General features: G+C 38.5%; 1 long non-coding RNA gene across 1 annotated transcript; it reads left to right on the top strand.

The window, feature by feature from the left end:
• The first annotated feature begins 2625 nt into the window (after positions 1–2625).
• LOC129347975 (uncharacterized) lies at positions 2626–6019 on the top strand. Its single transcript, XR_008600348.1, has 2 exons — positions 2626–3282; positions 4677–6019. It is a non-coding gene; the product is annotated as an uncharacterized LOC129347975 (long non-coding RNA).
• The last annotated feature ends 9327 nt before the right edge of the window (positions 6020–15346 follow it).

The raw sequence follows: 15346 nt of genomic DNA on the forward strand, positions 1-15346 counted from the left end.
CGTGTTGTTCTGATGGGAGGCTGCTGAGGGTCTGAGTGTTTCTGAGAACAAACCCGAGTTCAGCTCAAAGTTCTGCTCTGGATCTGTTCCACTGAACTCACAAACTAACACACAACACAGCAGTGGATGTGCTTCTATGTTGTCTTTGTTCTTGGTGAGACAATGAATAGTTGTCTGACTCGTTCTTAACCATGCAGGAAGCCTGTGTTAAGTTGTGACTATCCCCTGTTGACATGGGCGTGTTTCCTGAACAATCACCAAGTGTGAAACACCTGACAGTATGCAGCCAGTTTGAGCCACATGACAAACAGTCGATGTTCATTTCAGTGAAATAGCTAGACTCGTACGGATTGACAAATTCAACAGTAAATGTCATTAGATCAGCTACAAAGCTGCAAATATGTGTGCTCAACTTCTGTTAAAGAGCATATGTATGTGTTTGTCAATCATTTTGTCATTTTTTCCATTAAAGTTCAGAGAGCTGCTGAGGTCACAGTGATGAATTACAGGTTGTTTGTTTGGTTTCAGCTACCGTGTTGTACTTCATCACTTTTGATTCACAGACAGAATCATCAGGACAATGTGCAGCTAGTAAATTAATATTTGGTGTAAAACCAATGATTTTGAACTTTTGTCTTCTTTAGATCAATAACTAAATATTGATAATGATATTTAAACCACCATAGATAACCTTGTAAGGTCTTACTGTATTTTTGCAGACTCATGCTGCCGTTGACTTGGAGAATGCTACACACAAATGCAGTAAACCTTGTCCAAGTCTTTGCTTTGACAATAAGATCTCATTCAGAACAGTGTAAATAAGGGTAAAAATTGATAAAACTATACTATGCCATCATTTTAATTTATTTTATTTTTTTTTTTACCAGAGAGTAAGAGAGAGTATGTTTTCAAGTAATGAAATGTTGTCCGCAACACTAATGTCATTTGTTCTCCAGTCAAGCTGTTGTTTAGGATTTATTTTTGGGAACTTTTGCCTTTATTTTGGAAGAGGGGAAAGAAATCATCCCTTCTCAAAGAAATCCTGACAATAGTTGCTATGAACCACTTACCTGTCCAGCAAAGTTAGACTTTAAGTTCGATTTAAAGCCAAAATCTTTTACATTTCAAACCTTGCTGTGCTCTGCAGCAGTGAGAGTTCAATAGCAGGAAGTGGGGTTATGGATTTGTCATAGTCAGCTAGCATAAAACTTGCACCAACTGTCTGACTAATGTGGCTACATAAGTGTTGCTCCCAGTGTGTAGGAACTGTCTGGAATAAACTTTACTGTTCTTCAGGACTGGAACAAGCTCAACCAGATAATTCTGAGAGCCCCAGGAGTCCTCTTACAGCCATACAACACCATACTCATGACCTCATTTACATTATATATACAGCAGGTTGATGTTAAACTAACAGTGACCTCTAGTGGCACTTCTGTGTTTTTGGGACAGCGGCCTTAAACTGCATCACTGTTTTAACAGAGGAACAACAGTGAAGCGTTTATAATTTTTGTGTGACACCTGGAGGCCATGCTGCTCCATATAATTCATGCACCACCGTTCTAACCCCTTCATCATTTAAATACAAGTATTGTCCTAGCTGACATGAAAAACACAGGTTGTCTGAACTAAAATTGGTACATTGAGCAGGGTTTGGTCAAAAATGGGATTCTTAAAGGAGTGTGGTGTCCCTTTTAGCAATGAATGCTTGTGTGGTTCAAAGACAACTGAAATTTTGGCAATGTAATGTCCTCTGTATGAGCTGCGTCTGCCATCAGAGTTTTCTCATATTGTGGCATTTTCTGCTTTTGTACTGTGCAACTTGTGTCATTTCCAACTCTTCTTATCAGTATATGACCCAGATTAGGTTTGCTGAGGCTCTGTAGTGTATTCACTAGATTTTATCCACCAACTGATTATACTTGAAGTACATCAAATGTGACTCTAACAAAGTGTTACTGACATTGCTGTAAAGGATTTTTTTTTTGAAGACACATTTTTCCACATTCTTTAATTTTCCCAGAGCTTTGATGGAGATTAAACCATTTGCCATGGTTCATAGTGTTCACCCTGGAGATTTGTTTTTGTTTTCATTACTGCTTCAGTTATGTGATATACATGGTTAATATGTTGATGTTGGCATTCAACTGAACTTGAGTTTTGAGGAATGAAAAACAGCCTGAAATGCAAACCACGATATCATATGTTTGCTTAAATCATAATTCTGTCTAAAAGCGTTCTGATAGAAATCATAAAGCCAAACTTTTTAACCTCTAAAACACTAGAATGTTTTTCTCAGTCTCAAACCTTTAATAGACATTTACAAGACTGAATAACGAACATGAACTATTCAAAATGTTTTAAAAATTATCCAATTCCAATAGTAATAATAATGATAAAAAAATAATTATAATTATATAATTATAATACACTTTTATCCATAGAACCTTTCACAACCGGATTTACAGTGAGCTTTACAAAAAAATTAAAACATACAAATCATACATACAAACATACAAAGCAACAATGAAACATTAGCAAAGATAATGAATCATTTAAAAGGGCACTAGCCAAACAGACAAGTGATACAATTATTTTAAATGCTTATCTGTACAGGTGGGATTTTAAGAGCATTTTGAACTGAGCAACAGTCTGAACTTCTCTGACTGTCAAAATGAGCTTGTTCAGAGAAATATGAAGTGCAAAAATAATCAGTAAATTAAAGATTTCCCACCAAGTCCCTGCTTTCCAAACCGGACGGCAGCGCTTTTCTTTGGATTATGTGTTTTTTAGGAACTGAATGAACAGTCGAAACCCACTTCCTTGTTTGGATCTTTCCTTTGGTGGGATTGGTTGGAAAACATGGAGCGGATTATTTGTGTTGGACGGGTCGGACTGTAAACGAAAGGGACTAACGAAAACCAGGACTGGATTAGAAAATAAATAATTGGTGTTGATTATTGTAAACGTGTATTCTGCTCTTTATCTGTTGTATAGAAGGATTGTGTTAGTAGGTTTGATATTGTTATAATCATTCCAGCCAGTAAGGTGGTTGCTTTTCCGGGCGCTGGGAGAGCCGGCCCTGCGACTTCCTGATATCTGCCGGCCTCCAAAGCAGTATGGCGGAGGAGTCAGCGAGGGTTAGTTGATGGTGTTGGCCTCCCCACTGAAACCCAACAAGTTCTCCACAGTCACCGGCTACCGATTGCCGGCGCAAGCCGGACTTTCCTTGGAGGACGCCCAGCTGCGGCACATGCATCTCCGCCGAAACAACGAGGGCCTGTGAGTTTGGTTTATTTTCTTTTCCATCGTTTATGGTTCATCCTCCGTTCCAAACCGGACGGCAGCGCTTTTCTATGGATTATGTGTTTCTTAGGAACTGAATGAACAGTCGAAACCCACTTCCTTGTTTGGATCTTTCCTTTGGTGGGATTGGTTGGAAAACATGGAGCGGATTATTTGTGTTGGACGGGTCGGACTGTAAACGAAAGGGACTAACGAAAACCAGGACTGGATTATAAAATAAATAATTGCTGTTGATTATTGTAAACGTGTATTCTGCTCTTTATCTGTTGTATAGAAGGATTGTGTTAGTAGGTTTGATATTGTTACAACATTGTTTCAACATTGTACCTTTGTAGGGGCAACAACAAAATCTTTTAGTTGAACCGCTACAGCATAATGTTTTCCTTTTTTGCATGATTTTTTTTCCAAGTTAAATCAATATCTTGCAATTTTTAAAACTGCATGTACTCTTTCTTCGTCATGTAAAAACAGACTCAATGAATATGGAAATATTCTTAATAGCAAAAGTTTAATTGCTAGACAAATTATGCCTCCTATGTCACTGAAATGCAGAAGCTCTAATGTTTCCATATCACACCTGCAATAGTTGTGATGTTACAACATCCTGCTGATATGTACACATGCACATAAAACTTTAATAGATGACTGTAAAAGCAGTTTTCTAGTCAAATTTCAGAGGCAACATTCTGCACAGGGAAGCTCAAAATGTCAAAAGAAAAACACATTTTTTAGTAAAGTTAAATTTAAAATTATTTTTAGTTTTAGTTTACAAAGCTATAGATCTAGTATATGCAGCCATATATGTTGCCAGTAGATGGTGCTAATGTATAACCAATAAGAAATGGGCCTGCCAGCAACATCCTACTGGAATTCACGTCTCTTATACTAACACACTAACAGTTCAATTTCCATTACTTTGGAAAACAATAAATCGACTCAATCTTATCTTAAACCAAATCCTCATACTAAATTTTAACGCTTGCCTTATCAGGACTTGGTTTTATGACCCCAAGAGAAAAGCAAACCCCCACAATGTCATTTATTGATAATACATGTTCATATGCACACACATATCTATGTATATTATATATGTGTATATAGTGTATTTACATATTTGTGTGTGTTACTGCTTCTGCACGTTTGTCTGCGACAACTCCATGTTCTGTTTTTAACCACACTTTTGGATAAATGGGCTGCTGTTCACAGAGAAACCTGATCCTGAGGCCTGTATAGATGGAATCCAGCTTTGGTTTGAAAATTTTAATAGATTTTTTTTCTTACACATCCCCCTTACTGCTTATTTTTGCTGCTCCCACTGACTTGAGTTTGAGAATGATGCTTACCGAGACACATTTTGCTTTTGTATCCAGGAAAGTTGACTTGCTGGATGGACAGCCAACCCAAACTGAGCCTGCAGAACTGGTAAACCCCTGCTGATTTAGCCACACAAGCCTTTGCTGGCACCGTGGCATCCGTCTGGAAGTGGGCGGATCTGCTTTTTTTGGAGCCGTGTTTCAACATTTTACTTAGCATGCATGCTTGTGGTGTCAGAGCGACATTTATACAAAAGCTATATAATTTCTTAATTAAATAGACGAGAACAATTTTAAAACTGGTGCAATGACATTTCAGCAGTTTCAGTCAGTCTTCTGCAAGCAATAAAGGGATGATTTAGAGAATCAGTGCAGTAGGATGTGATGATTATTTTGATAACACAAAGCACCACATACATGCAGATAATGTTCATTTCTGAAAACACCAAGAATTTCTCACATGGCTCGCATTCACTGTATTTGTAACTAAAATGGCTGTAAAAAGCTTTGATGTTTCAGTCAGGCATGACAGAAACTACAATGGTACCAAGAGCAGAGTCTGTGGAGGATAGGCACAAGGTGTTATTTTAAAAAAATGTCAATGTAGCATGTTTTTCTTGATTTTTGTAACTTGAAATGTCCTAGTGCAGACCCTCATAGAATATCCAGAGCTTGTAAGAGGCATAATAACATGTCCATGTACGAAAATTTGAATACACTGCATACACGCATTCTCTGCAGTTGTATAGACAGATGTGAGCACACACTCAGACATACACATTCACATTTATACTCAACCACAGCTCTTAAAACAGCCCTAGTTACAGCCTAGAGAACTCAGCAGTTTAGTGAAACATGATGCCCAGACCATAAAAGTGTGTATGTGTTGTGTGTGTATGTGTGTGGTTTTGAGTGGTCTCAGCTGTGTGGGACACACTGCAATGACAGCCAATCAGAGCTAATTCAAAATCAGAGTGGTTTTGACGGCTCCGTGGTCTACCCCGGGGAACAAAGCGCTTTGTGTGTGGATGCATGTGGGTGCGTGAGTGCGTCTGTGCACACACCTCTTCAACCTTACTCTGCACTCCACCTGCTTCTCATTGCCCAAATGGCCTGACAAAATCTGTTTTTTTGATATATTCGGTATTTGCATTCCACTGCTTTTACTCCACAGACGTTAAAATGATGGAAATGCATGGGAGTTATTTGAACTGAAAATAATCCATTAATATGCAGTCTCTATTAGAGAAGTCGAGCCACTTATTCAACCTCTTTGTCATGTTTGCAACACATACTTTGAGTTGTCAGCAACCAGTGTAATTGTGAATTTTTAAATCAATCCTGACTCCTAGCTGTGAGGAAACTAATTGGTGACTGAGGAATCAAGATGTTGGACCGTTCTAGCTCTTCCTTTTCTCTTACATTGAACCTTCCTATTCAAATCTCTTTAAAAAACTAAGAAAATCCAGTGTTCGCACCTAAATTGTAGGTCATTTCATAAAATCACAAGTACATTATGAACTAGAAATTCATGCGTCAACATTTGACACCAATTTGAATCAGTGTTGCACCAACACAAACAGAAGAACGTCTTCATACCAGGTAAATTCCAGCATCTTTAGGGTTAATGCTGTCTGAGAGAACCTATGGTTAATGGATTGACTCCACAAGCTTTGAAAAATGTTTAGTTGTATAAAGCAAGAGTTAATTTATTCGATGGACAGTTGTGAAGAAATGCCATCCTGTGCTGTCAGAGCTTCTCCTACCCAAGCGGGAAAATCCAAATAAAGTCTATTTTGATGACTTTAAAAATGTCATGCTGCAGTACTGTGCTCAAAGGCTGTATTTATCTTCACTGGTGGTCTAACCAGCAAAGACCTAACAAAGAAATGTTTGGATGTGAACATTAAACTTATCCCTCGTCAAAACAAAAGTAGCCACTTGAAATAGAAAGAGGAGATGTTGCATACCACAAGTAGGGAAATGACAACGGATACTAGAGAGTGAATCAGGAGATGAATTCATTCAGGTGTTACCGTATCGGCTGGTGCTAAAAGTCTTTTATTAAGTGGGCACAGCTTTTTGGTGGCAAACAATTCAAAATATTGGAACCCGCAGGTGAGGACAGCAGAGAAAATACTAATGTGCATGTGCAGTGGGCCTGAAGCAAGCCAGGATGCCAGAAGCCTTTTTAGGCCTCATGCACCAGATGAGCAATTTTCCTCAAGTGATTGGGCGCCATCTTTGAGTCCTGTATCCAATCCTCCTCGATACATCCATCATTCACACAGAAATAAAATCTTATTGTCTCAAAAATGTTCTGCAATGTGTATTTCATTTCTGGATAGTTTAAAGGGGGTGGTGATCCAGCAGCTTTTGATTTATTACTACACATCTCAAGCAGCGACATGACCTCTGGTGAATCTCTGCCATCACCAACACCACTAGGATTTATGCTGCCTTGCTCAAGAACAGTAGGCTGTTCCTCCTCTCTCCTCTCTGGGGTTTTCCCAGCCTGTTCAGGAATTTGATCAGGCAGTTTTGTGGTCAAAAGTCTTTCACTCTTTCACCTACAACCATTTGCAGTGTTTAAGAGAAAGCTGAGTTGGCAGTTCCAATTGTTCAAAAGTTGTAGGAAACATCAGTCCTACAGTGAGTCATGAGGGCTGGGGGCGAGAACCTAGAGAAGGAAAAATGACAAGCACCCCATCCTCTACTCCCCTCATCATCCATCGCTCTCGTTTTCTGCGTGACGTGAAGCTGGTGTTCTCCCAATAGGCCCCGGGGTGATGTGTCAGTAGCAAGTGGAGAACGAAGGCGAAGCGTTCAATTAGGGCCCATTGACGTATGGTCTTCACGCCTAACTATCTTCTGCTCCCATCCCTGATTGGTAGCGCTGCAGAGGCTCACTCTCCCTCACTTGTTTGCTCAGTCACACACTTCCTACCTCAAACAGCTGTCTCCCTCACTCACGCACTCGTTCACTCATTTCCCTCTTCATTAACGCTCGTCCTTTCCTTCTTCGGTAGATAGACTTCCATGCTCATTTATTTCCCTGCCACCATGTAAAAACATGGTCCTGCCTATTCTGCTTTGCTGAATGAGAATATCAACTGTGAAAGTGTGGTGAATTTGATGTAATAGTTGCAGCCAATGTTATAAAAAATGTAGCAGCATTGCTTCTATTTCTTTTTTGTTTTTGGTCATCACAGGTCAGAGGGGAATAGTCACTACTCAAAAAATTGCTAAGTTACTTTATTTAAAATGGTTAATGTATACATTTGACATTCTGAGAAATAAGCTTTTTTTCTTGCTGACAGATGAAAACACTGATACCGCTCACATTTCATGCTTTTTTTAAAGAAAAATATCATGTAATATTTCATTAAATTTGCTACACTTCCTGAAGGTCTTGGCAAAGTTGGTGGACATTTTGGGGAACCAGATCAAATAATGTCACCTCCACTGACACATTCATTCAGAGTGGCAGATTTTCTGTTGTACCATGCTGTCTAAAAAAGATTCCTTAAGCGGCGAATGGTGGAGTTGTGGACGCTGAAAAGCCTGGCTATGGCCTTAACTGATAAGCCAGCATCCAGCACGCCGACAGCCCATCCTCATTTTCTTTAAGTTATTTGTCTTATGTCATTTAAATAAAGCTGCATTTCAAGGCAGCCCTTTATAGTCGCTGGTTGAAGAAATGTAAGTGTACTGGTCACACCGTCTGATCAATGTCCTTTAAGCTACACCTGACCAAGGGGTGGATTACCACAGTGGTTGAGAATTTCAAAAACTTTTGGTACACATTTGGCTGAACTGAGCCCTTTTCTAATCTTAACTTTTTCTGAGTAAGATGTCTATTTACATACATGCTGTATATGTATTTTTGATCAGTGTTTTCTGCTGTCTCCGGCTGCCAGCTAACTTAACTTATTTCTTGGCAAAGACAAGTAAAATTGCAGCTGGCTGGTTAGAAACAGAAGAAGCTGCCCCTGGCCAAGAAATTATATAACTAAAAAATCTATTTAAAAACTAAAACAAACAACAACAACAACACAGAAAAACTTAACTAACCTTAATTATCTATACATAGGGTAACCCCCCTCGAAGAACAATGTCCACTTTCTTTTAAAATATATATTTTTGGAAGTTCAATATAATATATACAGACAAAATATACTTAGATGAACAAATTTTAAGGGGCTGCATGACTCCTAGGAAAGGTAAGAAAGTCAGTGTATAAATACTATGAACTCTTGCCGGTATATTGTGTAGGCTGTGTGTTAACAAAGGTTATGTTTTCATTACCATTTGTTCGTTTGTTAGCAGTTATCTGCTGCTGCTTTGTTGTCTAGCTGTTGTTTTTCCATGGATATAAGCACCCCATACCCAATCTGTTGGCTGTAATTTGGTTTAATTTTTTTTTAATTACCACCACACTGTTTTTGACATAGTGTATAGGGCTTGTTTTGGCTATTAGGTGCAACTAGTATAACAATTTCACATCTGCTAAGAGGTCTGACGCTTATGTTTTCCTCCATAATATACCTGTGGATAGGATAGCAGTAGACTTACGTTAAATAAGAGATGCCAACAGGTGTAGATAGGTTTGACAGCTGCTTAGCTCTGTGGTAAAATCCTGCAATGCAGCAGTTTGCTAAAGATTTTCTAGTGTTTTACTTTCCTCTAGGTTTGTCACTGTGAACCGCTTGGCAGAAAAGCATGGGTAGGATTTTTTTTTTATAAGGAATGTGAACAAAATATAAAGTTCAGAAATAGTTTTCAAATAACATTTGCATTAAAAGGTAACAAAAAATATGGCATCGTCCAATAATATAGGCAGAGAATGCATGCAGTTACCATTACTAGCCAGTATGCCTCTTTCAGCATCCTATACAAAGCACAGTGTATCTAGACTCTCTTCATGATGGCTTAATGCTCGCGTTCTAGTAGAACTGCTTCACCTTAAAGAAATGCAGAGGCAATATTAATACTTATGTTTACAGAATCTGAGTCACAAAAAGTCAGAAAGGCTGTTAAGAGTTTCCTGTCTGAATGACGAGGCTATGGAACTGTTTCTGAGCTGTTTTGAAGTGGATGGAGGTTTGTATGTAACTGACATACATTATTTGGACAACACACACACACACACACACACACACACACACACACACACACACACACACACACACGAACCTTCATTCATTTAGGATCTGCTTTGTGATTGCAATAACTCTACAGACTCTGCAAGAACATTCGTATTGCATCTCTGAGGAACTCGGTATCTGTCTTCCCTTTGTATTTTACTGTGCTGAATTAATTTCTAATAATTAGTCGGAACTGTTCTGCACATGCAGAATCACTGACAACCTTTGAATCATCTCAGAGCAGAAGAAGAAACGGTCTCTAGGTCTCTTACCTCCATTATTCCTTCTCTTCTCCCCCCGCTTGCACTTGCTCTTCTTCCCCCCTTCGCTTCCTCCTTCCTCTTGACATGTGTCACATTTTGGGCTTCTGCTCTCGAGGGATAAATGCCAGATTACATGGTGTAGTATTTTTATCCGTAGTACATTAACCGGCGAAGCTTACAGCATCAAAGCTGGGAGGAGATCATCACACAAGAACACATGCATACATATACACACATGCAGACAGACACACATGCACAGCGACATACACTCATATCAGAACTGAAATGGAGGGTGTAAAGTGCCTTTGATCTCTCCCTCCCTCCTATTCCTAATTACCCCAGTGACATACATACACGCAAACACACACACAACGCACCGATGTCCTTGCATGTACTCACACATGCACACAAAGAAATGAATACATCATGGGAGGCCATGAAAGCTGGAAAATGGTGAATTAGATGTCAAATGTTCATCTGCCAAAATCTGAATAAAGGCAACTTGCAGGTCATGGGATTTATTCGTAAGTCATTCTGAAATTATTGAGCTGTTTATGCAGCGATTTATGATCTGCTAGAGCTGTAAGACCAGTAATTGTCCACATGTATGCGCATTTACATGAAAACACACAAAGCAAGGTAGTGTAAGCTAGCACTAAACCCGGATAGCCTGGAACCCCGCTATGAGCTTCCAATAGTTTAAAGATATATACTTCTGTCAAACTGATGTTCACCTTCCATTTTTCTGGTGGATCAATGAGCACTCTGACATTTTGGTAGTTTTCTGACCCTCAAATTTGCTTTGTACATCTGTATGATTGTTTGCAGTCAAGTACAGAATGCAGTGTACACAGATGTGTGAATGATTGGTGTTTTGGTGAAAAAAGTGGCCAAGTTCACACATGCACAGGTATATTTCAAAAGGTTTGTTCTCAAGAAAAAAAAAATGTCAACATGAAAATGCCAAATCACAATCCGCTGTTAAGAGCATGCCAAAATATAAGGCAGAAGTACAACCCTAACCCTAAAGCCATGTTGGTGTATATATGTCTGAAAAAAAAGCTCTTACCAGTTCTGGCAGGCTACTAACAATGCCACATCAAAGAAGGGGGAAATCATATGTGTGGACGGATGCAGACACGTGTTCTTCAGTATAGTGGAAGAGTAGCTGTACATTTATGTATAAATACATAAGGTTAGCACAGAGTTTCTGAAAATCTTCATCATGGAAGACATTTTAGTAAAAGTCAGTTTTAAGTGGCATAAATCTGCATAGGATATATTTATAGAATGCATAGAAAAAAACAGTAAAAATACTCATGTTGGGTCTCAGATGCTCAGAATGGACTGAACTGAATACATCAATGGATTGATGCTTCAGATATAAATAAACAATCTGAATGAATCACACCATAGCCAATAAATGTGTTTCAGTTGGGCTAGAAAAAACACTTATGTGTTGGAGGCTTGAACGTCAGTCACAGAGTCTGCATTGATCTGTAAAGTAGTATAAGTGATTCTTACAGTATCTGTTGTCCACAGCTGCTTTATACTGTGTGAAAAGCCTATCCTTCAGTTCATTAAATCCCTGGAGCAATCTGAAGGCAGCAGGATGGATCAGTAGCCTCTCATTTAAGTACTTCCATGCCAGAGTGCAGTGCCATTATGCATGACCATTCATTGTGTTTACCTTTTAGTAAATCATGCGCAAATGACACCAGACTGTGACACGGTAACTGCTGTCAATATTTCAAACACCCAACTGGTTATCACTAATTCTGTTGTTTATGTGGGAAATGTCCATTACAGTGGCTCATCGTGTCATAGCCTCCTTTCCAACTTTCTTGTTAGCAAAAGAAACATTTCAGGTTTTGCTCTTGAATTACGTTATGTTACACTACAATGTAACTGCTTACGATGTGAGGTACAACAGAAACTAAACTGATATAGCTCAGACTGAAGCACTCATAGAAACAGATTCATCACATTTTTTTATTTCTGTCATTAGAAACATCATTTTATTTATATCATCAGATTAAATAAAACCACTAACCATCTTTCTCTGGCTGCAAATTTTAAGTTGCTGTGCATTTAAGTTTTGCTTGATTACATCATTTAGACAACAATGTTTTCGGGAAAAACCTCTTCCCAATTGCTGTTTAAAATGTGTCACTGTGAATGGCACAGCTGTTTCAGAGTGATAAAGCCAATAATAAGACTAATTGAGACTGTATTTGAAAGTTTATTAACCACAATACTTTACAGTGCAATTTAATATCCACACTTCCTTGTTGTATGTTTTGCTGCTATATGAATGTACATAGCACTTGCACTGCTCAAAACAGAGTCCCAGTACTGAAATGGAGCTGTATATATGTATACTCACAAATTATCCATGTAGCACACTTTAATTGGCCAGTTAGGATATTTTAGTTGTGTGTTGTCTGTTGGTTCCAATATCTTGTTCTTTTCTTGAGCGTTCACAGTTACCAACACTTGAAGAGGCAAAATATTGATATTTGATGATTTTTGCTAAATTATGTTGTGGTTGAAGTGCATATATGAAAATACAGTAATAGGTAAAACACCATTATTGTAGGTCTGAAAACACCTTGGGAAAAGTTCACATAATCATTAATTGAATGGTCCAAAAAATAGTCAAATCCATGATTGCAAAAAATAAAAAATCTTTGAAGTTACTGAACCTCATTAAAGACAATACTCAAGCTGAGAGCAGTTTAGGAAACAAGCAATACATGACTCAGAAAAGGGGAATAAAATGAAAAGATTCACTCTTCAATGATTGAAATTGCACACAAACTTTTAGCTCATCTCATTTGAGTACTCTGAGTTTCTCATGGCTCATCGGTTGCAAAAAGGACCTGGTGTCGGTCATTCAAAACGCTGAGAACGCTGGCTTGTTGACCTTTGGGTGATGTCAACCGATCAATGAGGGGATATTTTGCTCTGTTTCCACTACTGTTGGTAGATGTGTGAAGAGCCTCACCCTACTTCATGAGGTCATGTAGGAGAGCTTGGAGTGGTGGGGAGAGGGATTTGTTGTGTGTGTGCATGTGGTGCAGTGAAGACTGAAACTATGTGTGTGTGTTGACTGTAGGGGTTAGTTGCTTGTAGGGGAGATGTAGCATGAGTGAGTTGTTGAGAAGCTGAATTGGCCCTACAGTACAAGGCGTTTAGGTGAAATCAATAAGGATCTATTCATTGAGTGCCTCACCCCAGGCTTGTGTGCCTTATCCAATAACGGGTGAAGAAAGGCTTTTTTTTTGTGTATGTCAGTGTGTATATGTGTAACTCTGATAAGATTATAACCCTTGGGAGAGAGGTTCGATCTTCTAGTTTGACCTTCCACCCTCTGAGGTTGACTTGTGTGTTACGTCCCTCACTTGTAGGCTCTACTGAAACACAGGACATTGTTTCTAAATGCTAAAATGATTGGTCAATCAAAACTTTGTGCTGGAGGATAGAACCAGCAGATTGTCTTTTCTTCACTGCAGCAAGGTACTGCTAAGCCGAGTAATTAATTGTAATATCAATTAGTTGATCAACAGAAAAAAGTGATAGTTAATGGTTCTATTGTTATTTGTTGAGCAAAAAACAAAACAAACAGAAGTCAATTAGTGCCAGTCCATCAAATATGAGACTTTTCTGTTTATCTGTTAATATTATTTTGACACTTCAATAAATAGCTCAATTTAAACACTTATTTTGCGTCATGTTTTTGGTAGTGTATACTTTTAAAAGAGGCAAGTGTTAGTTTATTGCTGTTCATTTATTATTTTTTTTCTTTGCATAAATGAGAGACATGTGGTTGAGTGGAGTGTTAATGTCTGTCTCTGTTTCTCTGTATGGGGTACATAGTCCCACTAGGGGTGGCTGACAAGAGATGATTATGGCTTACTTCACACTGCGAGTGCTGCTCTTCTTTAATCTCCCTCCTTCCCTTTCTCTCTGTGTTTCTCTCTCCCCCATCTTAATTTCTCTCAACTCTGACACCTAAAAGCCTTCCCTCCCATCTTAACTACTGTGCTAATCCTTCTGCAGGTTTTTGGGGGAATCGTGCTGTTTTGGGGCTCTTCTACTGACACAACGATTTAGTATCATAATGGCTTGCAAACACCTGTCCAATTAGGCTGATTGTGATGCACCTCAAACTAGTCGACGGATCCTGTGGTGTGGCACAGAGATTTAGCAAAACACACTAAATACTTCTGCTCTAAAGGGATGTTTTTGCAGTTTCGTGACAAATGTCTTTCTGTAAATCCAGGTTTAGTGAAGGATAATTGAGGGGACTTCAAGAGTCAGTTGTCAGAAAAGGACAAAAGTCTTTCCGGTAAATTTAAGTTGCAATGTCAGTTTGCTCTGTGTCAAAAAAGTGGAGAAAATTATAGGTTGTCCAAGGTTTATGGGAGGGAAAAAGCTGAGTTGAATTCTAACACATCAAAACTTAAAAGTGGTGCATTGGCTTAAAGATTTCTGTGTTTTATTAAAAAGTATCTGGAGGAGAGTTGACAAGATAAAAGACTGACATTGTAGACTGAGTTTATGCAGTAACAGAAGATCACTCAATTTAAGATTTCATACATAGGTATTTGACAACCCAGCCAAGCCCAGCAGTTTGTATCCATGGGATCTTGTAGTTTTGCTCTTTTAACCACACACAGACACATATTTATATATAAAAACATGCCTTCTGTTATGGTCACCCTTTCCTTATATATATATTTTTTAACTCCTTCTCTTGCTGAAAACTTAGGAAAACAAATGGAGCATATTTGATGAAATTGTCAAGACATGGAGGTACACATAAATGGGATATTTAGGAAACTGCATTTAGGGACAGAATGCTCACTAAGTTAGTCTGGGTTTCTGTATAGTTTACAGAATACTGAACTTCGGAAGTGGACCACCTTTACCAAAAAAAAAAGTTTTTACTCACTTGAAACAATTAAAATCTTCCATAGTGTTCTTACAGGAGACCCATCTTTGGATTAAAGACCATCATAGGTTACACTGCTCATGGGTGAGCCAAGTCTTTCATTCAGAGTTTAACTCTAAAACAAGGGGAGTTGCTATTCTCATAAATAAAAAAGTACAATTTTCAGCCACTAACATTATAGCTGATAAAAATGGCAGATATGTGATAGTTGCCGGAATTTTAATGCAGAAAAAGGTTCTGTTAGTTAATGTATATGCCCCCAACACTGATGATGTTGAATTTGCTAATAAGTTATTAAGCAGCCTACCGTTTTTGAATTCACATTTGTTTATTTTAGGTGGCGACTTACATTGTTTGATT

Source organism: Amphiprion ocellaris, chromosome 22, assembly GCF_022539595.1.
Source record: "Amphiprion ocellaris isolate individual 3 ecotype Okinawa chromosome 22, ASM2253959v1, whole genome shotgun sequence".
Taxonomy (NCBI): Eukaryota; Metazoa; Chordata; class Actinopteri; family Pomacentridae; genus Amphiprion; species Amphiprion ocellaris.